The sequence below is a fragment of the Triturus cristatus genome, chromosome 6 (genome assembly GCF_964204655.1).
Source record: "Triturus cristatus chromosome 6, aTriCri1.1, whole genome shotgun sequence".
Classification (NCBI taxonomy): Eukaryota; Metazoa; Chordata; class Amphibia; order Caudata; family Salamandridae; genus Triturus; species Triturus cristatus.
The window spans coordinates 1,698,004,116-1,698,031,534 of NC_140589.1; the positions used below are offsets into that span (position 1 = coordinate 1,698,004,116).

A 27,419-nucleotide genomic window follows, 5' to 3' on the forward strand; every position below is an offset into this window, starting at 1 on the left:
ATTGCTTATGTGTGGCATTTTCATAATTTAAGTGTAATTATGAGTGTCATTCAACGACTATGAGTGACACTTTCTCGCAAGCAAAATCGAGCAATGAAGACAAGTGAAAAATATAAATATTAGAAATTACACCCATTTGAGCAGCAAGAAACTCTAAGAAAAATCTTAAGACTGCTGCATAGCATGAGAAATGGATGGGCACCTCAGTGCCCGCTCTGTCGGGCCATGAGATACTGCAGAACACAATGAGGCAAGCGATTTCCCGGAAAATAACAACAGTAAGGTGCTGCTATCAGGATACACTTTTGAGGGCACTCCATAGTTGCAAAGTTCACAGATTGCTATGTGTGATATTTCCATGATTTCAGGGTAATTATCATTCTAAGGCCAAATGTGTGACACTAAGAGTGACACTTTCTCAGGAGTAATACAACGTAATGAATTTAATGTGAAGAAATAAATCTCAGTAAGTACCCCCTACAAGCATTAAATAAGAAGCTCTAAAAAAAACCTTAAATATGAAGAAAACTCCCTGAAATGTCAGCTGCTGCATTCCCACTGATGTTTGTGTCCTATCTCCCACACATTAATAAGCTTGTGTTTGTTCTAAGATGAGAAGTGTAACATGACATAAGGCCATGGTCCTATCTGTGCCAAGTGCCTACTGAGTGCTGAGCAGTTTTCCAATCAGCCTAACTGCGACCCCACTCACATCTTGGTGGTACCTGCCAGCATGTGCCCCCAAGATTATCATGATCCTCAAGACGAGTCATAAATTATAATGCCAGCACGGATTTTGATCGCCCGTTACAAAATGTATAACAAAACTTCAAATCTAACGACACAATGTGCCTAAAAAAATTAATTACTGGAGTCATTCATGCAAGAGCCCACTGTCCAGGTTTATAATTACCGAAATGCAAAGGAAACAACAGATTCAGTGTCCAAATTCCTAAAACAGGACACCTTGGACAGGTGGGGGTTGGCATCCCCTCCTATGCGAGAAACCATAGTCTCATACCAAATGTGGAGGGGCTGCTTTGAAGTGTCCCTGACTTGACAGGCTAATTGGCAAGTCATCTCGTGGGAGGGGTGGAAGACATTTCCTGCCAGAGCTGGCCTGGTTTCTGGCCCACTGAGAGCGAAGGCCCTCACCCTTGGAGGTCAGGAATTCATCTCTGGTGTTAGGCTGGCTAAAACAGTCAGTCAGCACACCCGCAGATGGTACGGTTTCAGAGGGCATTCTGAGGTTAACTTTGGGTGCCCGTGTTGATAAATCCAACACTGAAATCAGTGTGGGATCATCAATACGAGATGTTTGATATCAAACATTCCTGTTTTAAGTGAAGCCATCATGTTAGTGGGACAACTCGTTTTCACCATTGGCCAGCACATGTTTTAAAATGGCTTCCCTCCTTATTTAGATTAGTATTAATCGAAATGGCAATCACAGGGGCATATCTGCTTATGCAGGTATGCCCTCACATATATTATTAATCACCCCACCTTAGGGCTGTCAGGCTTGCTTTAGGGGTGGCTTACAGCCATATGCAGTGGAACAGGACATGGCACACAGGGATTTGTGACATGTCATGTTTACACTTTTGTCTGCACCAAGACAAGCAGCTTGCACTGGCAGTCATGCATGTGCTTGGTGAGGGGTCCCATTGGGTGAGAATTTGTGCTGCAGATCTTAGGGATCCTCTTTAGCACCTCAGGCCCTGCGTACCAGGGTACCAGTTAATAGGTACTTACAGAGGGTGCTCAAGGTTTTGCCAATAGGGGGGTGCAATTGTACAGTTTTGGGAAAGTGCTCTGGCACTGGGGACCTGGTCAGCAGGACCCCAGTGTGCTTTCAGTCGAAATGTCCCATGCAGAAAAGGGGGTGACCATGTCAAAAAAACCACTTCACTACAAGCAGACATTATTATTTATGACTCGTATCGAGGATCATGATAATCTCTAGGGCACCTACTGGCAAGGGCTGCCAAGATGTGAGATTGGGGCCTGGGGACGGTACATAATCCCTCTGGATTGCTAGCTCTGTACCATGCCTAAAAAGAGCAGTAATGATGTGCACCACAGTTAGACTAACTGGAATACTGCTTAGCACTCAGTAAGCACTTGGCACAGATAGGTCCATGGCCTGATGTCATGTGACGCTTCTCATCTTAGAACAAACACAAGCTTATTAATGTGTGGGAGATAGGATACAAACATTTTCCAGCATGCAGTAAGTGACATTTCAGGGGGGTTTCTGCACATTTAAGATTTGTTTAGAGCTTCCTATTCTATTGGTTGTAGGGGTACTTTCTAATATTTTTTTCTTCACACTAACTTCATTACTTTGTTTTACTCGTGTAAAAGTGTCACTCTAAGTGTCACACATTTGGCCATAGAATGACACTCATATGTACCCTGAAAAAATAGTAATTGGTGAACTTGGCAGCTATGAAGTGCCCTCATGTGGATCCTGATGGCGGCATCATACTGTTGTTATTTTCTGGGAAAACGCTTGCCTCACTGTGTTCTACAGTATCTCATGGCCAGATATAGCGGGCTCCGAGATGCCCTTCCATTTCTGGTGCCATGCAGCAGGTTTAAGATTCTCTTGGAGTTTCTTGTTGCTCAAATGGGTGTAATTTATTATATTTATATGTTTGCCTTGTCTTCATTGCTTGAATTTGCTTGCGAGAAAGGGTCACTCGTAGTCGTTGAATGTCACTCTTAACTACACTGAAATTATGAAAATGTCATACATAAGCAATCTGAAACCTTCTCTGCTATGCCTCCATGTTCACTACCTCAGCTGGGCTAATCATCTCCTGCGTCATTACTTGAAGGCTCAGGGTGCTAAAATAAAATGATATATTTTCTAATTTTCTTTATAGAAATTATCAACGTCATTTATGAATAACACAGACCTGAGCGGCCAACTTGTTTTGTAGCATTGCGCCGTAACTTACGCAGTCTGAGTCAGATCTTTTGCAAACATGATCCATGCCTCTGCAGCGATAACTTGAGACCTCCAAGGTCTGGTCGGGTATGATGAGGCATGACATGCACTAAACTGGTGGCACAGGCAGCGGTGTGGCAAAGAAACTTAACTGCCTCCTCACTCACTCATTCCTTCCTTGTCAGCAAATGGAAACACTGTTGTGATTGTACTTAAGTGATGCCATGTCACGTAATGCCCCCACAGTCGGCCCGGACTGAGTGAGTCTCAGCATCGAGCAGCTTTCAAAAGTTCATGAGTGCAGCCGGCACAGTTGAGCCAGGCGCGACCCACTGCCATGAGTGAACTTCAACTGTACCAGGGAGCTCTTCACAGTGTGCAGTCAGTGGAGTGCACTCTGCCAGAGCAGCATGGTGTCCATTCGCCTTGTTTGAGTACTTCTAAGGCCAATTCTCCCGTCTTGCTTTTGTCTTGCCTCAGTGCGACTGGTGTCAAGAGGCCCTATAAATGCATGACTTATGCATTTTAGTGCAGTGATGTGGACCACCAAACTGAAATGAGTTAGTCTAATGCCTGATGTGTGGTACTTGGCAGGGCTGCTGGTCGTATAGGCTTCAAGAAATTGAAATACACAGTGAAATATTAAAAACAAAGATATACAATTAAGTTTTAAGAGCATGAAAGACTCTCTGCTCAGATACAAATCTTGTGAATGCTATTTGAATGAGTTAGCAGCCACTGGTAAATGCATGCAGTGTTTGTGTGTGGGAATAATACCAACTGGTTTGTTCGCACATAAAGCAGAGAGAATTGATGTAAGAGGAGATAAATCCAAAGATGCATTAAATCTGCAAAAAACAACAGTAGGCTAGAGGGATTATGTCATACTAGTTGAAATGTAATGTTTTTACATTAGAAAATCTATGAAAAAGAAAATGCATGTTTCAAACTTTATGTAGATTTAAAGGAAAATTACACACCTTCTGAATCAGTGGCATAACTCATTATTCAAATATGGTAACGTGTTTTGAGATGGTTAAATAAAATCAGTGTAAAAACCATCTGCTCCTGGGGTAGGGAGCGAACACCACCCTGCTTAACAGTAAACCAGGACACACAAGTGGGAGAATCTATTTTGAATACAGAGGAGAGTTTTGATTGTGCTATCATCTTATGAGGGCTCGACAGAGGGCAATTACTGTAGGTGAAATTATTTTCTCAGAGCCCAGCAGAGGTAAGTAAGCTCTTTAAGAAGGTTAGGTGTGCATTGTGGGCTTATGCAGAGGGAAATACCATAACCCCTTACCTAGAGTTAGTTCCTGTACGGGAGAAACATTCCTGGTTCAGTTTACTGGAGGAGAAATCCAGGGAGTGAGCTGTATCCCCAGTCCCTTTTTTAATTTTTTTTTATTTAAATATGTTTATTGGTTAACATCGCAGCCATATACACAAAAGAGGACGATATTTTTCCGACTTATACAAATACAGTACCTGGCCAATCAGTAGACAGAATTACACATTACCCAAAATCTGCACTCTCTGTACGTCTATGCATTTCCAATTCTACCATTGGGGACACAACAGGATCACCCCGATACTTATTCCAATGTGACCATTTCTAGTCCCATTTTTTGGTGCACACCCTAGCTAGGAAGACTTCAGTTTCCGCCAGCATGCATCTGTCAAGTTATTTTGCCCACATGGAGACGCGTGGTGTGTGTACTCCCCACCACCCTCTCGCTATCTCCCTCTTAACTAACGTGTATCCTAGCGTTGTGAATTGCTTTTTTACTTTCGTGAGGTCGGTTGCCTCCCAAATATTCAACAATTCCAGTTGTGGCATTAACACAATCTCCTTACGTATGGCTGTCTGCATATGCTCCGAGGCCCCCTCCTAGAGGATACGTATCTTTGGGCAGCTCCACAAAGTGTGGTAAAATGTAGCCTGTTGACCACATCCCCGCAGGCAGAGGTCGTCAGGTCTGGAACCTATTTTCGCTAGGGTCTGTCCTGTCATATAAGAACGGTGCAGTATCCTGAGTTGGATCAACCTGGATTTAGGTCCGCCTCTCTAGGGGACATGAGGGCCTCCTGCCAGTCCTCGTCGCTAATCAATCCCAAATCACTCTGCCACCGCTCTCTGAGTCTCGAAAAAGTATCCGGGAGGTTATTGCATAATTTCTTATATGTGAGAGATATTGCTTTCGAACTTAAGGGACCGTCTAACAGCCTATCCTCAAGTGGTGAAGATTCCGGTATGTCTGTGAGGGACAGAAAGGCCGCCATAAGTGCGTGCCGAATTTTCAGATATCTATATGTTTCTCTCTGAGCCAGGTGGTACCGTTTCTGGAGGTCCTCAAATGTAAGTATAGCCCCCTTTTCTGACCAGATCTTTTACTGCTGAGATACCTATGAGGTCCCACTTGTCAAACCCGGGCTGGTAGCACAGCATGCCCAGTTTCTGTGTATACCAAAGTGGCGCTACCTTTGTGAGGATGCCAGCCCATCCCAGACGAGAATGTACCGTATGCCAGATCTCTAACATGTGTAAGTTGGGCCCAAACAATCTCCTCTTAATTTTTCTATCGCTAGTATACAGTGCCCCCAAGTAGCCGGATCGGTCAGTTTGGTATCGGACAAGAGCATATGCAGGGTCATCCGGGGGATGGTATATCCAATGATTGACAGTTACTAACTGTGCCGCCCAGTAGTAAAGTTGCAGGTCGGGAAGCGCAACTTTTAGTCAGCTTCTTCAGCGCCACCCTTGGGGCCTTCCCATCCCACAACAATGTGCGGACCTCACCCTCCACCGCTTTAAAATATGAGTCCGAAACTCTGTGTGGACTGTTGTGAAGGATATACAGGAAGCAAGGGAGGGCCAGCATCTTAAAGAGTGCAGCCCGTCCCAGTAGTGAAAGTGGAAGGGACCTCCAGTGTTTCATATCCGCTCTAAGTCTAGCCAACGGGGGGGCTAAGTTGGAGCTGTAAAAGAGATTTAGATCTGACGTGACGAAAACCCCCAAGTACCGAAACCACTATGGCGCAGCCTGCCGGAAGCCTGGGGACCTGACCCCGCAACATAAACAATACAGGCTTATGCCAATTGATCGCATATCCGGAGTACTTGCCGAAATTGGTGAAGATGTCAAGCACCACCATAATAGATTTGTATGGGGAAGCCAGGTACAGCAGAATGTCATCCGCATATAGGGATATTCGGTCCTCTACGTCTTCCGCCCACCTCAACCCTCGGATCATAACATCTCGGCGTTCCCAAGCCGCAAGGGGCTCCAGTAAAAGGGAAAATATCAACGGGGACAGAGGGCATCCCTGTCTAGTGAACCTTCTTAACCCAAATGTCCGGGACGTATAACTGTTTACTCTCACTTGGCCCAAGACATCCGTGTATAGCAGCCGAACCCAGGCTATATACTTGGGACCCAGACCCACCCTTTCCAAAACTTCGAACACATATGGCCATTATATGGAATCAAAGGCCATTGAAGCGTCGAGAGACAGCAACGCGGCATCCTCCTCAATGTATTTCCTATGAGCCGTCACGTTGTATAGGCGCCTTAGATTAAGATCCCCAGTCCCTTTTGATAATAGGTAATTCTGAGAAGGGGTTGAGCCACTACCCTTTTTTATAGTGTGGAAAAATCATGTAGCTTTTTGTTCTCAAGATAGTGAGAGTACAGAAAAGAAATTGTAATTGGATTCTCCCTTCACTCACAAATAGAGTGAGGCTCAGGGAAGGGTTGACATCAAAACATATACAGTGGGATTGTGACACTAGGGGAGGCTTTGGGAGGTGGATACTCCAGCAATGATCAAGTAAATGGCGATCCTAGAAGGGTAGTTTTAGACCCTGCACTTGCCAATAGAGTGAGACTCTGGGAGGAAGGGCTGTAAGAACATACACAGAGGAGAGTATCAACCAATAAGGAGAGGCTCTAGCAAATTATGCATCTTTATATGTGAAAGGCAAATATGGGAGAAGGACATCCATCTTCCAACATGACTATTAGGTTTTTGGGTGTCCTATGAAAGTGTTAAATGTGATTTTCATGAGCAGTAAGACCTGAAGTAATTGTACGTAAATCTACATTCAACCCACATCACCTATGTATGTATAAATGTGAGGATTTTTCTTGATTTCTTAAGGGAAACAAATTTGGAAAAGCAATCTTGCAATTGCTCATCTATGTCTGGGGCAGTCCCACTGTGAGGGAAAGAAATCCTGGTGGAATGGATTACTATAAGAAGAAGGCACTTGATGCCTGAAATTGGAAGATTGTTCATTCCATACTTTTTAGCAATAGCTTCACACTTTTTAGAAGTGCCAGTAGTACCGTTGGTAGTCAGGCAGTACCTAGAAATCTATCAAGTCAGGTAGGTTTAGAACAAAGTCTGAGTATACATTTCTAAAATGGGCTAGCAAACATAACGGAATAAATTATAGTTATTCATTTGCAACCTCAGATGTCCCGCAAAGAGAACCTTGTGTGTCACTTGCATCAATGCATTTCTTTGGCAGTGAGTGATTTCCGAGCTTCAACTGGAACATGTTTAACTGTGGTAGGTTCCTTGTACACTAGAATGCCTCCAAAAATGAATGTCATCACCCAGACATTTTCTTATCAGAAAAACCATGGATTTGAAGTACGTTTCCTGTAGGGGTTGACACAACTCTGGCTTGTTCATGCATGTATGTCTCAACTGAGCAATTCTTGCCATGGGGAGAAATCCATTATGCCTGACACTACATTCTCTGGTGAAGTTTTCCTCCATAAATATAGTAGGCATGTCTTCAAGATCATAAGATGGTACACTAGCAGTATGCCTACACTGAGGTTTTTGCAGAGCATTGGTCCCAGTGTTGTTACCCTTGGAATGCTTCAGGTGACTTTGTGGGAGTAAGTCAGTCCAGCAACCATCATCTTCAGCTCAATCCACTCAAAATGTCACTCTCCAATTGACAATCAGTGGAGAAACTTCCACAATGTGACCTATACAAACTTGATTCAGCATTCAACATGTAAAGTCGGAAAGGGAACAGGGTGTGAAACGTCTGTGTGGCCACTGGTGGTCTAAGTAAAAGCTTCCTGCCAAATAAAACACTTGTGGCGAAGATAAACGTATGACTCACTATGGTCATACTGACTTTGGAAACTGTGCACCTTCTCATTCATTGTTTGACTGAATAATGGTTTGCAAGAACTGTTACTTGCTGCTGGGTGGCTGTGTCAAACATCAGAGGCGGCAACCTGTGCATTGAGGGACATTCTGACCACCCCAATTAGTATTCCCACTGTCCCTCCTTTAGTGTTGAAGAGTAGAATGTTATTCCTGATGTTCAGAAATATTACTTAGTAGTTGATGTTCCTCTTATGGCTTTGTATCTTTTGGTTGATGAGGTTAGCGGGCTGGAACAGTCAATGGGAGGTGGCTGGGGTTCGAAATTGCTGTAGATCCTGGTGATTTTTTGTGGAAAAAATTTGGCGAGGGTGTCGCAGAATTCTTTTGTAGGGTGATGGTTTGGGTTGCAGATGTTTGGTTGATGAATTCCTTGACAACAGCTTATGGTTCTGGGCAGTTGTTGGAGCTAGATTTGATTCTCAAGGTCAGAGCCTTTTCCTTTGTCTCTTTTACTTGAAGGTGATAGTCTCTAAGTGCTGCCTTGTAGGTATTTTTTTGCAATGGTTCCTCAGGTGGTTCTCCATTTCATATCGAGCTGTTTCCAAACTCTGTTGGATTTTCTTAGGTCAGTGTTGTACCAGCTAGCTTGTTTATTGGATCTTTTGTGTTTGTTTTGCAGGGGCTCCAGGGTATTGGTGCAGGTGGTGATCCATTTGTGGCAGTTGTTTGTGTTGTTGATAAAGTCGTTTGAGCGGTCTGGGTAGTTTAAATGGAGGATGTTGAGCCATATAATTTCTGTAACTCTCTTCCAGCCGCGGGTTGGGGTGTTGATAGAGTCCGTAGGGCTGGTTGGTGGCCCTATTATGTGGAAGTGGACAATGGAGTCATCTGTTCTTATGAGCTGAATGATGTGGCTGACTTCATCCTTGTTGCTGGATGATAGGATGGAGTTCAAGGTGTGTGGCCATGTGGGTTGGACCTTGTATTAGCTAGGTTAGGCCGATGTTGTATAGACCTTTGAGCAAGTCTGTGGAGTTGGAGTCCAAGGGGTCATCAAGATGAAAGTTGAGATCGCTTAGAAGTAAGAAGTGTTTGGTGCTCATGGCTATAGGTGCATTGAGGTCGGTGAGAAGCTCACTCATGTAGGTGAGAGGTCCTTGGGGCTGGTAGGCAAGGGTGTCTTTTATTAGTGAGTTTACTGTCCATCTGAAGCTTGAAGTAAAGGTGTTCCATAAAAGTGGCTTCAGGGTCAGTGTAAGAGGTTCACTTCATGGTGTCTCTGTGGATGATTGGAAGTCCTTCCCCTGGTTTATGGAGTCAGTCCTGATACATGATTTTGTATCCAGTGGGAATGGCTGCGGTGATGTCCGGTGCCAATGTGGAGTTGAACCAGCTTTCGGTGAGTGAGAGGAGGTCAGGTGCATTGGAGTCAATGAAGTCCCAAATCTCGATGAAGTGCTTGCTGAGTGAGCATGTTGAGGAGAATGCAAGCAAGTGAGTTTTGTTGTGCAGGGTGGGTGTGGGAGCCGTGTGAGTGTGGGTCTTGAGTTCTGGCTTGGTACGGGGTGAGGTGCGTGTGTGGGTGATGGTAGTGGGTATGTGGAGGCAGGTGAAGTGGCAATGAAAGTAGGCAAAGGAGCCCACCGTGGACTGAGGTGTGGTTTGGCAGCAGCATTTGTGGTGATGTCCAAGGTTGAGCAGGTGGAGTTTGTTGGCAGTGTAGCTGTGGTAGGAGTTTGGACTAGGGTTCCTGACGCTAAGCACGGTCGAGGCATGAATTCGCCATTAAGTAGAGAGTTGGGAGAGCATGGGGGTACAGGGTCGGTGCCCAGAAAAAGCAGGAAGGTCCAGTGGGGGAGGGGTAAAATCCTGCAGGAGCAGCAAGGCAGGAAAACACGATCGGCGGATCAAGTCAGGGAGAAAAAACTGACAGAAGAGGCCAGTTAAGAGAAACAAAGCATGCAAAAATGAGCAGTTAAACAGAGACTGTGAGCAGATAGAACTGACGGCCCAAACAAGAAAGAGCAGTTACCAATACGGGGGCAGAATGAGCAGGTAACATGAAAAACATCAAGAGACAGACACCAACACTAGTTTGAAGGGCAAGGCGAGCTCAAGGTCACATTGAAGCAAAAGAGAGATGCCTGGGCACTAGTGGTATTACATGTACCCAGTGTCTGTAGAATAATTGCTACTTGTGGGTTTTCAAAAAGAACAATTTATGGACAGAATGCAGAACAATGTCATACATTCACACTAGTACAGAGATCTGGGCCTAAATCCATAGTTTTTTTGCTCATCATGGCATTCCAGTTTTAACCCAGTCATATGCAAATCAGTCTTGACCCTGTGCCTCATGGGAACAGTCCAGCCCGAACTGTCAGGCCAGGTCCTCCCTGGATTGGAAACAAGCATCCTAGGACCAGTTTTGGGGTTTCACCCCTCATCAGCCAAGATAGCTTGACTCCAGTGACATAGAGAGCACGGGACATACGTCTGGGCATACCCGTCCCACTCGGGGTGACAAATACAAACAGAACAATTGATGAACAGTATGCAGAACAATGTCATACATTCACCCCAGTACAGATATCTGGGCCTAAACCATTGTTTTTTTGCTCACCATGCCATTCCAGTTTGAACACAGCCATATGCAAATCAGTCTTGACCCTGTGCCTCATTGGAACAGTTCAGCCCGAACTGCCAGGTCAGGTCCTCCCTGGACTGGAAACAAAGCTCCACAGCTGTGTGTGGCTGGAAGGGGGTGGGATGCACCCAGAAGTGCAGGAGCTGGGCCTGTGCACAAAATGCGTACAGTTGGACGTCAGGAGCACCTAAGCCGCCCTGAGACAATGGTAGGGTTAGGAGTTCCCACGAGATCCGAGCTTGTTGACCGGCCCATATCAAAATTATTAGTAAAGAGCTAATTAAGTGAAAGAAAGCCTGTGTGAGAGGAATCTGGATGTTAATGAATAAATACAATAGTTTTGGCAGCACCACAATTTTTGCCACTGCAATTCTCCCAGCCAGGAATAATGGGAGACCTGCACAGGCCTTAACTTTCTCCTCTAGCCACGAGACAGCGCACCCATAGTTCATGTACCAGATGTCCTACATGTTCCTACTAAGCCAAATGCTCAAGTATTTCACCAGAACGTCAGCTCATTTCAGTGGATAATCTATGGGGAATGGTGTGGTAGCATCCGTTAGGGCAAATATAGTTGACTTAGCCCAGTTTATCGAAATACCGGATAGACCACCAAATTTTATCAGTTCACGGAGGATAGGGGTGGTGTTTGACACCGGGTCATTGATATACAGGGTAATATCATCCGCGTATAGTGAAATGAGAAGGCTCCTTGTACTGAACCCCAGTCCCCTGGCAGCGTGATGTTGCCTGATGCGTGCCCCCAGTGGCCCCATCGCTGTTGCAAATAGCAGGGGGGAAAGAGGGCATCAAAATGGCAAACGGTTCCGACAACAGGCCATTCACTCGTATCCTTGCAGATGGCTTCGTGTACAGGAGACGTATGAGGCTCAGGAAAAGGGGTCTAAAACCCATTCTTTCCATGATTGCGAAAAGATATGTCCACTCAAGCAAATCAAACGCTTTTGTGGCGTCTAAAAACACTGCAATTGCTTGTCTATTGGGGTGTAGGTAGTGTACTACAGTAAAAAAGGTCCAAAGATTATGAGACATGGATCTCCCGGGGATGAACCCCGTCTGGTCAGGGCATGCTATCAGTGGGAGCAAAGGCTGCAGTTGGGTGGCAACCAACTTAGCCAATATTTGGACATCCACATTTATGAGAGAAAGTGGCCTGTAAGAGTCGATTTCGTGATTGGGTTTTCCAGGCTTCAGCAGGGTAATAATAATAGCCTCACGCATGGAGGGAGGCAAAATCCCTGTGGTTTGTGTCTCCTCATAGAGCGCTAACAGATGTGAGGCCAATTCCTCTGCATATGTTTTGTAGAATGCGGTTGTTAAACCGTTGGATCCCAGTGCCTTCTGCAATGGGAGACCCTTAATAACCTGGGTAATGTCCTCCAATGAAAATGGGACGTCCAAATATTTCCTGTGCCCCCGCCCTAACCAAAGCAGTTCCAAGGGATCCAAGAATGGCAGAAGGCCCTTATGTTGTGAATGATGTGTTGCCGTATATAATTTGGCATAAAACTGTTTAAATTGGTCCAGGATTTCTTGTGGGCCTCTAATCACTTGTGAGCTATCTCCCTGAACCTCAGTGATGTATGCAGTGGAGCGAGGGGCACGAAGCATTGTTGCAAGTGTCCTTCCAGGCCTATCCCCTCCCCATACCTTCTGGCTTGTGCATACTTGCCTATGAATTTCACTTCACGCTGGGCTTCCTCCTCAAACTCCAGTAGTCTTTCTTTTAACTGGGCTATGAGGGTGGGGTTGTCAGTGGTGTAAAATTGTGTTTCAAGCTCCTTGATGTTTTACTCTAAGGATGCCAGAGTGCCCCTTATCTCCTTCAGTACCCCAGCCTGGCGCGCTATACACTTACCCCTTATTACCACCTTGAAGGCCTCCCACAATGAGGCCGGGTTGAGGCCGAGCCAACACTTAGAGTAAAGTAAACAACTGTATACCCCCTTATTTCCTCCTTAAAGGCCTCATCCAATAGGGCGTAGGGGGAAGTATCCAGCTGTACATTTTACTAGGCAAATTGGGCAGAGTAAGACGTAACAAGCTGGGAGCATGGTCAGACAAAGATCTGGGGACAAGAGTAATTTCACATGTCCAAGTTGCCACATCCCGTGAAATAAACCAATAATCTAGCCTAGACCAGGCCTTCTGATGCTTAGAGATGCATGTGCCCTCCTTCACGTATTGGTGTCGGTGTCTCCATATGTCAATCAGATTGCCATCTGATAGAACAGCATTTAATGCAGCACTTGCGTTAGGATGAAGGGAGCGGGACTTCCCCCTCCTGTCCATCGCATCATCTAAAATTGCATTAATTCCCCTCCCATATAATAGTATCGCATCCAGTTGCTCTTATCTTGGCCCATACATTTTGAAAGAAAGCGGGGTTTTCTGTGTTGGGCCCATAAACTGCCGCCAACACGACTCGGACCCCACCCAGGTCCCCAAGAACTATAATGTATCTGCCCCCGGCATCGAGGTGAAGTTCACGCTCCCTCCAATCCAGTCCCCGCCTCACTAGCCACGCCACACGTAGTGAGTAATTTGAGTATATGGAAGAGTAAACGTGACCCCAGCGCCTGTGCTGTAGCCTAGTGAAGGGTGAGCTATTCAGATGCCTCTCTTGTAAGAGGCACACATCAATATTATGCCTGAGTAGGTAGCGATGAACTAATCTGGTCTTTCTATGGTCGTTCAGACCGCAGATGTTCCAGGTAAAAAAACATATACTTGACATACCTTGTCTGATGTCGCTAGATATATTATGTTGGTGTAGACCCGCCCAACCTCAATCTCCCATGTGACCACGCGTGTTGGACCGACCGACATCCCACCCCGTTGTAGTTTGTAGACAATGCGGTTGTAGATCGTAAATTCCGTGCATAGTCGCCTATGTTGTGTGTCAGTAAGTTGGCTAAGAACAAAACATTAAACACTCTCCTCCACCCACTCCAAACCCTTATCAGGTTGTGTTGTACCCACCCTCCTCAACATTTACAACAGCGAGTTGAACTCGTTAGAGCAGAAAACAACAGTTGGGAGCTCTCCCTGGGAGGCGCGATGACACCGGCATACACCCCCGCTGAAAGCAGGGTGGCCAAGAATATGGCAGAGGGCCAAGGCTATATAATATGGGTCGTATGAAAGACAAGCCTGCTGCAACCACAATGCACGGAGGCTGATTGAATCTCGACATTGGAACCCCGACATGGCCCAACCAGATGCCGAATAAACATTAACACAATTGCAAACACTCAATTGCCGAATAGCAATTAATCATTATCACCCAGTCTATCGGCTTGTGTGTACCTCGAATGCAAGCCTTGCGTATGCTTCTTCCCCCCAACATGTTTAGTGTGGATTTTGTATCTGTGAAAAACTGAGCTGTGCCCTCTTGTCAATTTCAGCTTAGCAGGATACAATAGAGAGTAGGGAATCTTGGCTTGAAGCAGAAAACGTTTCGCGGGCAGAAACTCCCGGCGTGCCGCCTGCACCGCTGGAGTGAAATCTGGATAAAATGAGATGGTGTTACCGTTGTTTGTTATAGTCCCTCACTCTCTTGCAAGTCGTAGGATGAGATTGCGATCCTGGTAATTCAAGATACGGGCCAGGATGGGCCTGGGTGTGGCTCCAACTGGAGGCTTGGGACCCAGGGCTCTGTGTGCATGCTCGACTGTGAACACAGGGTCAGGGTCAAAGAGTTCGTGCAGCATGTCGGTGATATATACCTCCATTTTAGATATCGCGGTCATCTCCGGAATCCCCATGATCCTCAGGTTGTTGTGGCGGGATCTGGCCTCCAAGTCCTCGTTCTTTGCCCTGATCAGCCCTAGAACTTTGTCCATGTGCAAGAGCTGCTCCTTGGTTTCAACTTGGAACTTGGGGTAGTCTGAGTTGCGATTTTCGAGCACATCAAGCCTCGTTTCGTGTGTTCCCACCTGTTTTTTAACTGCATCAAGCTGGGTGGTGAGCACATTCAATTTAGTGTCTATGGTGGGAAGGCTTGCCCGCAATTCCAGCATTAAGGTGTGCAGGTCATCTCCACGGTCCTCTGCCTGTGACTTGGGCGGACGTCAGAACTGCCCTCCGGGTCCGACTCTGTCAGCCTGGTAGTTCTCCTGTTGTCGAAGGTCAGCTGTTTTGCGTCCTGCTTGCCCATGGCAGCATACCTGAGTTTAGTACTGAGGCACTGCGTTGGCGGTTTATAGTAGCACTCCTGGGCGGCAAACCACACACACTGCTCCGATACGCCCACAGCTACAACTGGACTGAAATGGTTCAGTGCCTCACGTATGATGCGAAGGGGGCGAGAGACCCAGGCAATCTGTTAGTCTGTCAAAGCTCTCCACGGATCTCACACTGTGACTGCCAGGTGGCAATGATAACTTGTGACCCAAGACAGTTTACCCCCTGGTCCTCGCACCACAAGGCAGGAACAGCCCCCCAAGGAGCCACTGCATCAGGTCAGACAGCCGCCCGGACTGGACCGCCACCACGTGTCCTGCTGAGGCGGCCCACACTGCACCTCAAAGGGAATCTGCAAAGCTCAGCAGCAGCCAGTGGTCCCGCACGTACCTCCAGGCCCAGGGGGACTCCGCTGCACCGCTGATCCGACGTCCGGGCCTTCCAATCCACAGGCCCCGGGGCGCCTGATTTCAAGATGTCGGCTCGCACTTTGGTCAGCAGAACTCCTGCCCCTCCCTAACAGCCGGTGAGCCACAGAAGGAGTCTGGCCCACACCCAGCAGTGAGCGCGATTGCGCCGCAGAACCCCCGGAGAAGTCGCCCGGCGGGGACGGATCATTTCTCTGCTGTCCCAGGGCTCCAGCTCAGATGCGCACTCAGCAGCTACGGCAGCCCTATTATCCTCCACACCGGGCACCGGCTCCAGCCGCAAGGGAGGGACCAACTCGGCCCCCCAGTCCCATGATACCTCCTAAGGGACAGGCTGCAGGGGCTCACAGGTCACAGGCGGTGGTGCTATCGCTCCACATGCAGAGGGACTCGGCTAACCCAGGTAGGTCTCCAAATGTCGGGGCTCGGCAAATGCCATAGGAGTGGGTTTCAGCCACGCGGTCAGCACACATGACTCGCTGCCACACAGGCATTGCCCAGAGTCTCTTCCCACTCCTCGATGGCCCTCCTGTTGTGAAGATTTTTTCAGGATTACATCTCGGCCGGTAGAGCGTGCCTAGCAAGTGGCCATCTTGTGTGATGCATTCTTGATGCAGGATCTCGCAACGCTCTGCTAACCAGGTTAAAGATACTTTGCAGGGGAAGCTGGTATTAATTGTTGTAATGGGCGTTGACCTACTAGTCTGTCGGAAAGGAAAGAAAAGATAAAACACAGACCAGCTGGGAAGAAATGCGTAATGTAATGTAATGTAATCAGCATTTATAGAGCGCACTGTGACCCTGCGGGTATCCTGGCACTTGAAAACGTGAGACCAGCTAGACTCTGAGTATATTGGAGGGCACAGGGTCAGTAGAGCTAAAAAAACATGACCAAAAACGTATGCCCTAGGAAAGAGCCAAGTCTTCAACTTCTTTCTAAACGGCAGCTGGTTTTCCATCTGCCTGAGTTCGGCTGGGATTTTCTTCCAAGCCAAAGCTGCTGCAATGCTGAAGGCCCTTCCTCCTGATCTGACTCTTCTAAATCTGGGCACTCTCACCAGTTTAGCTGAGGAGGAATGAAGGTTACGCGAGGGGACATACCATTCAAATCTGCTCTGTAATGGCTTGGGCCCAAGGCCATGCAGAGCCTTAAAAACTATACATAGTGACTTGAACTGTACCCTCTGCATAACTGCGAGCCAATGGAGTTCAGAGAGAGCCTGAGATGCCGATGATTGACGTGGTCTTATTAGAGCTAGCTTGGCCTCCATCGACTGGATTCTCTGGAGTCTCCCTATCAGATGCTTAGGAGACTCCAGCAACAATGCATTGCAGTAATCCAGTCGACTCAGAATGATACTCCCTACTACCAATGATCTGGTCTGTGTGGGGAGCAGTGGGAGGATCCTTCAGAGCACTCTAATCAGAGCAAAACAGCTACCAGCTGTTTTATTTACTTGAGACTCTAGACTCAGATTACAATCAAAGCTGACTCCTAAATTGCGTACTGCCTTGGCGGTAATCAGTGGAGCTGTCACCAGGAGTGGCCAGAACCTAGTAGGTAGTGGGAGGGGAACCTTCCCAGCTGAACAACACAGAATCTCGTTTTTCCCCGTTAAATTGTAAATAGTTATTTCGAAACCATAGTGCGGTATCTTGCAGACAGTCATGACATTTTTCCAGCGAAAGTGACTGGTGGCCTTCTAGTGACAAAATCAATTGTCATCAGCATAATTCACAAGACTGATGTTATGTGATTTGATGACAGCAACCAGAGGCCTCATATAGATATTAAATAGAATTGGACTGATGACAGACCCCTGTGGCACACCATGCTGGACATTCATGAACTGTGATTGGTACGGGGGAAGAGCAACCGCCTGTTGCCTATCAGAAAGGTAAGATTGAAGCCACTCCAATGCTAGCCCTCCTACTCCTGCTCCTGCGAGCCTGGCCAGTAGTACCTCGTGATTGACCGTATCAAATGCGGCGGACAGGTCCAGCAAAATCAAAATTGCTGATTGTCCCCTGTCCGCCTGCATTCAAAGATCGTCCAATATGGTCACTAAGGTAGTCTCTGTCCCATGTCCTGGGCGAAAGCCAAATTGCTCATCCTCCAGTTTTCAGTTGGCTTCAAGAAACTGGGAGAGTGCTCTACTGACCAGTCGCTCTGTGATCTCCGCTGGATAGGCCTATAGTTCTTTGGACATGCATAGCTTTTTTCAAAAGAGATGTAATTATCACTTTTTTCCTGCATGTTGGCACTATTCCACTTTCCAGAGATTGCTTGCAGATCCACCTGAGCACCGGAAAGAGCTCTGTTCCTAAGGCTTTCCATATTTTGTGAGGTAGCAGATCCAACAGAGAGCCCGAGGAGACACTAAGGGCTAATTTGGTGAAGTCTTCCTCTGATGGTATACCAAAATGATCGAGGCTATTAGAGGTGTCTGCCATTTCCTGCTCTTGTTTCTGGATGGCTAGATACCCCTGAGACTTTCCATTTTAATCCTCGTTTGTGGGCATAATTCCCACGTGTAACCCCTTAATGATTTTGCTAATTTGTTCCTCAAAAAAGGGGGCCAAACCACCACAGAGATCTTGTGTGGGGGGAATCTCCTTTTTTGTGTAAGCAGGCTTAGTGATATCATTCACTATTTTAAAAATACTCCTAACGCTATTAGGAGATTTCGGAATAGAGTCAGCAAAGAACTCAGCTTTTGCCATAGTTATTTCTTTTTATAGCTAGTTATTGTTTCTCTCCAAGCATTTTTGTCCTCGTCTCTATATGCTCTTCTCCATTTCCGCTCTGCCTGTTTACATTTCATTTTCAAAAGTCTCAAGTTATCAGTATAGCAGGGAGCAGAAGGTCTACCCCTTTTTTTATGTCTTTTAAGGGTGCTAACTGGTCAAGCCTCGTACTTATTTAATTACAAAAGTTCAAGTAATTTTCGTCCACCTGTTTGCCTGCATCAAAAGTCCTATTCACAAAAACTCCGGCTGTGGCGTTGCCTTTCCTACAAGTCCTCTCCAATCCCTACCTTTGAGATTCTTATTTTCCTTAGGGTTAACTATTTTCAATCTCGGGCTGACAATCCCGAATTGGACTAAATGGTGGTGGGATCAGCCTACTGACAAGACTCTCTATCAGGTCCTTATTTGCAAAAATTAGGTCCAATACATGCCCACCCCTATGCGTGGGCTCTAAGACCCACTGTGTCAGATTCATGTCTTCACATGTCTGAAGAAGACTTTTATATCCTGAATCTAAGCTCCCATTAGGCCACAAATTAAAGTCTCCTAAATTAGTAATCTTGAATGCGTTAACGCCATATTACTGAGGATGTCTGCCAGCACACCCTGCTGTTGAGAGCTGGCTACTCCAGGTGGTCTATAGCAGACTATACCAGTCATTACATGTCCCTTGAGGTCCTGTAACGCAAATCCCAGTAGGTCAGAGCCGCTCACCTCGTCAATGTCTACTGATATAAAATCCCATTTTTCTTTAAAAATAATTCCAACCCCTCCTCATTTCCCAATCTGCCGGGGTTTGTGTAGTGCCTTGTAGCCCGGTGGGCAACTTAACCCCAGCTCCAGGTCTGACCCCGGGTGTGTCCATGTCTCAGTCATAAAAAGGACATCCATATTATGAGTATCTAATAATAATTGGACCTCCACGCCATGTTTATGTAGGTATCTGACATTAAGTAGGCCACACGCGAGCTTATCCTCTTTCCCTAGCTTTACTCGCGACCTGGGGGAAGTAACCCCCTCCATCCCCACTCCTGACTCACCAATATCTTGCAGCTCCCCACTCGTATAATGATAGCCCGTTTATCCTCCGTGTGAAATACCAAAATGGGCAGCATGGCTGGCGCTGTGCGCAGTCGGAGTGCGGATTGGCGCAGACGGGCTTGCCTTTGGCGCGCAGTCAGCACGCCCACTGCGCGCGGTCGCGCCAACGTGTGTTTTAATGCCCCCGATGGAAAAAAGACTAGAGCGCTGACCCAAAGCACAGCGGGCTCGCTCTAACAGGCGAACACCGCAGGGTCGAGAGCGCTGTTAGGAGTATGTCACAGTATTTTAAAAAGGACACAATATAAAAAACAATTTTAACAATTAACATTTTTAAAAGCAGTGCAATCTCCAAAGTGCAATGTGCAAATTTAGCCGCAACCACCTTCAGCCCCGAACACTCGCGAGATTGCTGCTCGTTGTTAAAATGGACCAAATCATTTTTTTTTCTTGGGGATTGTGAGGGGTTTGAATGTGGCTGGCTGCTCATGTGCTGGGCCGTGCGACCTTTATCACGTCATAATGGAGAGCGCTTTATATTTTCTCTGAGTCCATATGGTTGCATTTTGGGCATCAATTGAATGGCCCAGGGTGGAGTTAACTCAACTCCATTCATTTAAATCACCTAGGGATGGACAGGCCTTCAGAAGGGTTGTAGGAGTGGGTGGCAACAACTTGCTCATCAGGAAGAGGGCAGGATGAAGGAGGAGTCCAGCTGATATTTTCCACATTAACTCTAGACCAGAAAGGGTGTGTGGCCTCCGATGACCTCTCAGCAATTCCACTGTGTGGGGCTTACTGCACTTAACATGAGGGCTTGTTTGGCCCAGAGGACCCTCAGCATCCAAGGGGTTTTCATCCCTCAACATGTAGTGTGCCAAGAGGTGCGTCTGCAGAGTGGTGATGAAAAGGGGTGGGGCCTCGAGCAATTTGGCCATCCGACTTTTTTTAATGTTTGTTTTATTTGTGGAGGGGGAACGTTTAGCCCTCCTTCCCTCAGCCGATTTCTGTCCTGGGAACCCCATCCCCTGGGGACAGGCCTTTTTGGCCCTATTTCTGGCCCCAACATGCCCAAACTAGAGGCACCATTGACCTCAGACTCCCGTTGCTGATGATGTTCGGGCAAAAGTAGCCAGGACAGTGACCTTTTTAAAAGATGGGAAAGGGGTGAAATTATTAGATTAGTGGATACATCTGACTTTGAGAGACTGACCGTGGTGGCTACTGGTGTGTGTCCAATGTGCAGTAAGTGGGAAGTCAGGAAAAGGAGTGGGAAATTTGATTGTCTGGTTGAGACTGGCAATGACGTCAGTCTGACTGATGTGGCTTCAGGAGCACTTTTCCCCCTGTGCAGCCATTTATTGGTTCTACTTCCCCTGTGTTGGAAGGCAGGAAAGGGAGGAAGTGAGTTGAGTGGCTGGAGAAGGCTGTTGTCCAAATGGCTGCAATTAATTCCACAGGGCTCCTGTGCATAGAATGTGTCTCCTTTGATTCCTGTATTTCCCGAAGGAGTGTTCTGCAAGAATTCATAATCATGTGACACTAAAACTCCTGCTTATTTCCTGGGTGTGTGAGTGAGGTACTTGAACATGTCAGGTGCAATAGTTATTGCTAGTGGGGGGCCCTGAGGTTTCATTATGCAATTGCGACCAACTAACCACATTATCATGGTGAAGAGACATGCATGTATCAACCTGGCTCTAACAGTAAGATAGTGATGTATGATGGAGAAAAAGGAAACAAGAAAGGTGAAGGAGAAGATACTAACTTAAGAACACACACACTGGGATTTTTGGGGGTCCCATTTTGGTACCAGATCTGTTACTCTGGTAAGGTAACTTTCTGTGAGCAGGATGACTGAGCAGCTGCACAGGTAGGGAGAGTAAAATGAGGATGTGTTTCTCCATCCACTCCTTAAGCTTAGATTGTGATTTTAAATTATAACTTTGCATTAGAAGCCTTACTTGAAGACATATTCCAATTTATGATATGCAATAACATTTACATTTAAAGAGTTTGAGGACATCGCTGTCAGAACCAAATGCATAGTGTAAAAATGAAATGACCAATGTTGAAGTTAAAGTCCTATTTTCTTTATTGCAGTTTGGGAATCTAAAATAAATTCTGTCTGAGCTTAGCTGAAGTGCATCCCAAAGGATCACATGTTTTTCTCCTTGATCACACCCCATGCTCGCCTTCGTTGGTGTCTTCCTCTCTGCCCTTGCTTTAAAACAATGGACTTATTACACTCTGGACAGGAGACAGAGGGGACAGCAAAAAGTGACATCTGTGCCTGAAAATATTTAAAAAGCATCTTTCCCAACCAGAAGGAACCCAGGAGACAGTGCAAATCAATTGTCTAATGGTCGCTTGGACCGAATGGTAGTTCGGGTAAGGGGATATTTTAAGTTCAGTGGACTGAGATGGAAAGGCTAAGAGTAGAAGTGTGCTTACAGCTAAAATATGGTTTCATCATTTAAGGTTATAGTTGCATTTCACCCTGCAATAGTGTTGTCGCTACAAAACATAAACCCAAGACAGAAATTACATCCCTTTGCTGCAGAACTGGAAGTAGGAATCATGGTTATTTTATTTGGATTGGACAAGCCTCATCACACATTTCTGACTCTTTGATGCTTTTTAATACCTTGCCTGGCCCACTCTAATGAGCATATCTTTATTGAAATAAAGATAGTAGATTTTGTTTTTTTGACCCATAAAGATACATATAAAGGATAAATGACTTAAATAGTGATTTCATAAGTACATAAATGACGTAATTCATACAATATTACATAAATACATATATCTCTACATGGCTTCCTTAATCCACCAAGTTAATAAAAAGTGCCAAGTATAGGGGGTGGGGAAGCCTATGGAAGCATACGGCCAGTTAACTATTGCGGTATCCCCAGGATCCCTCTCCCTCTGCTTAAAAACTTCCATATCCTACTAGCTGGATCACTGCATAACCATATTGGTTGGGGCCTATCGTATTGCAGATTCAGGGATATCTCATAGGCATATGTATGTAAGATCAGAGTTCTATCCCAGAGGCGGACCATATGCCCAGATGCTAGTTCCTCAGAAATCCTGGCTTCGAGCTACCCCTTTTATCTTGTCCTATTGTTAAGCCATGTCGTCAGTGATGCCTAGATCTTTCAGCCACTATCCCTAGCCCGTAGGCCTTGCATTTATACAATGTTGTTTCTTATGCATAAATGATCAGTAGGCGATTAAACCAAGCCTGATATGATGGGGGATCAGCATCTTTCCATGCATTAACAATTGAAAAGGGGGCCATGGCAACTGATATAAATATACAATTCCTTTGTGTCATATCTAAATTAACCTGGCCATCATATCCCAATAGCATCAGGAGTGGTCTAATAGGAATTGTCTTGTTAATTGTTTGTTGCCAGAAGTCCTCTATGCCGGTTCTTGAATGTAGCAGTTTGCTACATGAGAAGAACATTTCTATACTTTCAGCAGGCTCTGCTTGGCATCTAGGGCAGTTATCATTTTCCCTCTTCCCCCAATCACATAGCTTTGCAGGTGTTTAGTATAGATTAAAAATTGTTTTGTAGTGCTGTGCTTCCAGGTTGGTTGATAAAAAGATCTTCATCCCCATTGTGAAATTGAAATATATAGGTCAGCATCACCAATCCCTACCTTCCCGGCCAATCTTGCTTCAGTTTTTTTTTAAATCATCTGGAACAGTTTCAATTAAGATTTTGTAAATGCCCCTAATCCTACAGTCCCCTTGGCTGATTATTTCCAGAATTGGGATTTTGTCCAAATTGACGGACCCAGTAAGCAGACGCATGAGAGATTCCTTAATCTGTATATTCTTAAATTGTGTTCTATTATCCATCCCGTAGCATTGTACTAAGTCTACAAATGAAGAGATCTCTGCGTTATTATACACGTCTGCTCTCCTGACAATCCCAGCTTGTTCCCAGTTTCTGCCCATTGCGTCATAATGTGCAGCCGGAAAGAGCAGCAAATGCCACAAAATCGTATACCTATTGTATCTTGAGAATTTCAGCAATCTACCAGTCCTCTTCCAGATCTTCCAAGCCGCCTTTATACACTGGAAGCGTGTCTTCTTATCATAACTAGGTTCAAGTTGTCTGAGGAGAACCCTGTGTGCCTCTTTTCCAATAGCTAGGTGTAAGCAAGATACCCATCTGTTGTAGTGCAGCAACCCAATAATACAAAAGCACATTTTATATGGCCCATCCACCCCTTTCCTGAGGGAGTGGCAGAGCTTTTAGCGCCTGGCGGGTTTTCTGATCATTCCATATAAAATTTGTAAACATAGCATTCAGCTTTTTTATGGTTACATCTGCTATCTCAAGGGGGATAGAGCGAAATACATACAGCAGTTTAGGGAAGGCTATAATTTTCAATACATTGGATGTCTCTATAAAAGTTAAATGCAGCTTATCTAAGTGTCTTAATTCTGTGCTTATGTTATCAAGTACTGGATCTAAATTAGGGGGCCAAATCACATCCATGGTACAGCTTACCTCCTTGATTGTCTTCTCGGGTTCTACTGTAGTAATAGCAATATCATCCACATAAGCCAAGATCTTGGGATCCTATCCGTTGGTTGTTACTGCTTTCATTGCTCTGTTTTTTAAGATCTGATTGATAAATGGGTCTATATACATAGCAAAGAGAATTGGGGAGCAAGGGCAACCCTGCCTCCTCCCTCTAGCTACCTCTATTTTTCCATATGCATTACCCATTATTTGTAGCCGAGCAAAGGGCTTAAAATACATTGCACGGATAGCGGTGATAAGTCAGTGGCCAAGCCCTCTCTCTGTCAAAGCCCCCAGAGATAATGCCATGAGATCTGGTTGAATCTTTTTGGGCATTTAGGAGGATCACAGCCATTTCACCCCCGTAATTTCAGCTATTTCCAACAATGAGATAACTCGCCTGATATGGTCTGTGGTCCCCTACCCGTTATAAAGCCATGCTGCCACGGTGAGACCAGTGTGGCTATAATCCTCCCTAGCCGATTGGCTAAGACTTTTGAGTATAATTTTGCATCGAAATTAATCAAAGAGATAGGGCGGTATGAGGCAGGTAGTTCTAGTGGCTTCCCCTTTTCGAAAAATATAATTATATCCGTGCCCTGCCGCAAGGAAGGTGGAAGCCCATCATACTGTACATCGAGAAAAAGATTTTATATTACTGGAGGTAGTTCATGTTGGAGTAGTTTATATAGCTCAAGGGGAATTTTATCTGGGACGGCCGCCTTTCACGAATGTAAGGAGCCTAGAGCATCCGTAATATCTTTTGATGCGAGCTCTTCCTCCATCTCTTGGAATACTGCTTTGTCAATGACTTTTAGTTTCTGCCATCTCACATCCTCAGCCATTGTTCTAGAGCTAGGAGGGTCAGCCTGGTAGAGATTTTTATAAAATTGCTCAAAAACATCCATAATCTCAACAGGCCTAGTCTAACATTGGCCCTCACTATTTTTAATTTTAATAATATTATTTCTGATGGCTTTCTGTCTTCTGCATAGGGCCATCAACCTTCCAGCTGATTCACTGTACTCATATATCTCTTTTTATGCACTTGAAAGGTTTGGGCCACTTTTTACATAAAATAGCTATTAATCTCAGTCTTTATTATAGCTAATTTCAGTGTGTACTTCCTTTGTTCATCCTCCCACCCCCTTACTGATCAAGTTCAGATGTTCTATCTCTAGATGTGCCAGCCTTTCTATCTGTAAATTAAACTCAGCCTTCTGCTGCTTTCATCTCTGGCACACATTGCTGATGACCTCCCCCCTTAACCCTGCTTTAAAAGCATCCCAAACTACCTGTGTGAGGCACTGTATCGATTCACATAGTTATCCATTGCTCAATATATGCAATAAACTCTTCAATGGTTTAAAGCTTTCTGTCAAAAGACCAGTTGCTCTGCCTCACATCTACTCCCTGCCCTGTTATTTCCAGGAGTAGCGGATTATGATCTGAGAATAGTTTGAGAACCTTTCCAATCTTGATCTTAATTAGCACTTAATAGAAGCCAAGAAATAAGCCAAGTGAGCATACTTTTTGTGGGGTGGGAGGAATAAATATAACCAGGATCGGGAAAGTTCTTAGCTACCCAGAAATCAGCTAAGCCATGGCTAACCATAAGGAAGGTCAGTGCTCTAAAAATGGGGGTTTTCCTCCCACTATACCTTTGGGATACAGCGTTTGTGGATTCCAAATATATATTTAAGTTCCCACAAATAATCAGAGGGTCTGGCCAAGAGGCTAGCTCCAGCTCTAGATCTTCCCATATTTTGTGTCCCTATTGTCAATATGGTAGATAATGAGACTAGTGCCCAGCGCCCCCACTTATCCCCTAGTTTGCACTTTACTACTCCTGTATTATATTTCATATGTATAGCTACCCCTCTTATCATGGAAGTCTGAGTTGAACAAGTTACCAACTCATATCCCTCCTAATCGGAAGGGAGTCCTTATTGCTCCATGGAATGTGTGTCTCTTGCTTGCAAATTATGTCTGGGTTAATAGCGTTTAATATCTTGTGTACTTTTGCTCTTTTAGACTTGTCATTCAGCCCTCCCACATTCACCGGGGAGATCCTCATTTTAGCCATGGTGGTATAAGAAAGTCAGCTTCCTTAACCATGGCACTCTGACATTCCTTACTCGGGCATCTACTTTTACTTTTCCTTTCTGTTATATTTTCCTTTTATTCTGCACCCCCATCCCGCCCTTCTGCCCCCCTCTGCCCCTCATCTCCCCCCAACCCTGGACTTCTCCTCCCCTCCCTGCATCTCCCCCTCACCCATGAAAGCTAAAAGACCACTTGGTCTGTTTGAGAGATGAAGCAGCACTTCATCTAGACCAGTGAGACCCCATTCATGTAAACCCAATTTAAACTATACCAAAACCCCCCCTTCAACCGGTCTGTTCGAAAAGAAAAAAAGAAAAAGAAAATCTACATATTGGTGAGCCCCTTCATTACGCTATCTCAAATAACAATTTAATTACTAATCCTTAAATCTTAGCCTGTTAGACTATTGCCCTATTCAGGTTGCAGTTCCTCCTAACCCCTGAGTTCAAACAAAAATTCCTGTGCTTTAATCTCCGATGTAAAAAAACAAATCTGATCACCGGATATCACTTTCAGCTTTGCTGGGTTAATCAAAAAAGCCTGCACCCTCTTTGCCTGGAATGGATTAATCATCTGACATAGTCGCCAGTGTCTCTCGACTATTACGTGGCAAAAGTCGGGTCGGGCTAAAAAATGTAATGTCACCCCCCTGCGTCCGGTCTTGCCTTCTCAAAAATGTTCTGCCTAAGAAGGTAGTCTTTAAAATAGACTATAACAGTCCTAGGCTTCGTGTCAGGTCCAACTGACTGCTTTGAGATAACAGGACACCGATGGGCGCGCTGAATCTCCTGATTCCAGTCCCATCCTTCCAAATAGGGAAATGACCTTCTCAGTAAGTTAACCATAAGGAGACGCATATCTGTGCCCTCCGTGTTCTCAGGAATGCCCAAAAAATGCAGGTTGTTCCGACGTTGGTGATTTTCCTGGTCTTTCAGTTTTCATTGAAAGTCAACCAGTCTAGACTTGTGCGACTCCGTCCGGCCCTGCGTGCCCGCAAGATCTACCTTCAGGGCTCTGGTTCTGGTCTCCAGATCTGATAACCGCTCACTAATATCACTGCATACCTTGGCATCTTTCCTTACAGCGCCTTGTACCTTGCGAATTGCTGATTGGGAGTGGCAGCTATTTTGCCTTGTTTCCTCGCGGTGTGATATAATGCACTGAAGGATAGTATCTAGAGTTGAAGTAGCACTGCCCTGAGGGTCTTAAGCTGTATCTCTTGCGATCCCAACAATCTGGCTAGATGGTGAGTAATCCCAGTTCAGGTCCTTTTCTTTAGTTTTACTTAATCGCCCTAACTTCCTATTTACTTTGTGCAGGGTAGCAGCAAAGTCCATCCTGCTGCTGTCAGGTAAGCTTTTGCTCTCACTTGTCTCAGACAGTGACACTGAATCGTCCGCAGACCAAGTCTCTACAGATAATGAGAAAAATAAGTCAGTTGCCTCTATATCAATCTCATTAGTATCCTTCCCCATTTCCCTGATACCCGTTGGTGCGTGCCGCCGTGGTTTTCCCCCTTTCACAGTGGAGTCATTGGGTGCTTCTTGGAGATTTTTAAGCCCTTTCCCGAGCTCCTCCTCACCTACTCTTGTGGTAGG

The 27,419-nt window shown here is 45.6% G+C and overlaps 1 protein-coding gene across 2 annotated transcripts in view; it reads left to right on the forward strand.

The window, feature by feature from the left end:
- Positions 1-27,419, forward strand: part of KCNK2 (potassium two pore domain channel subfamily K member 2) — a 463,644-nt gene that overhangs the window by 423,479 nt on the left and 12,746 nt on the right. The gene's annotated exons all lie outside the window — the stretch shown is intronic.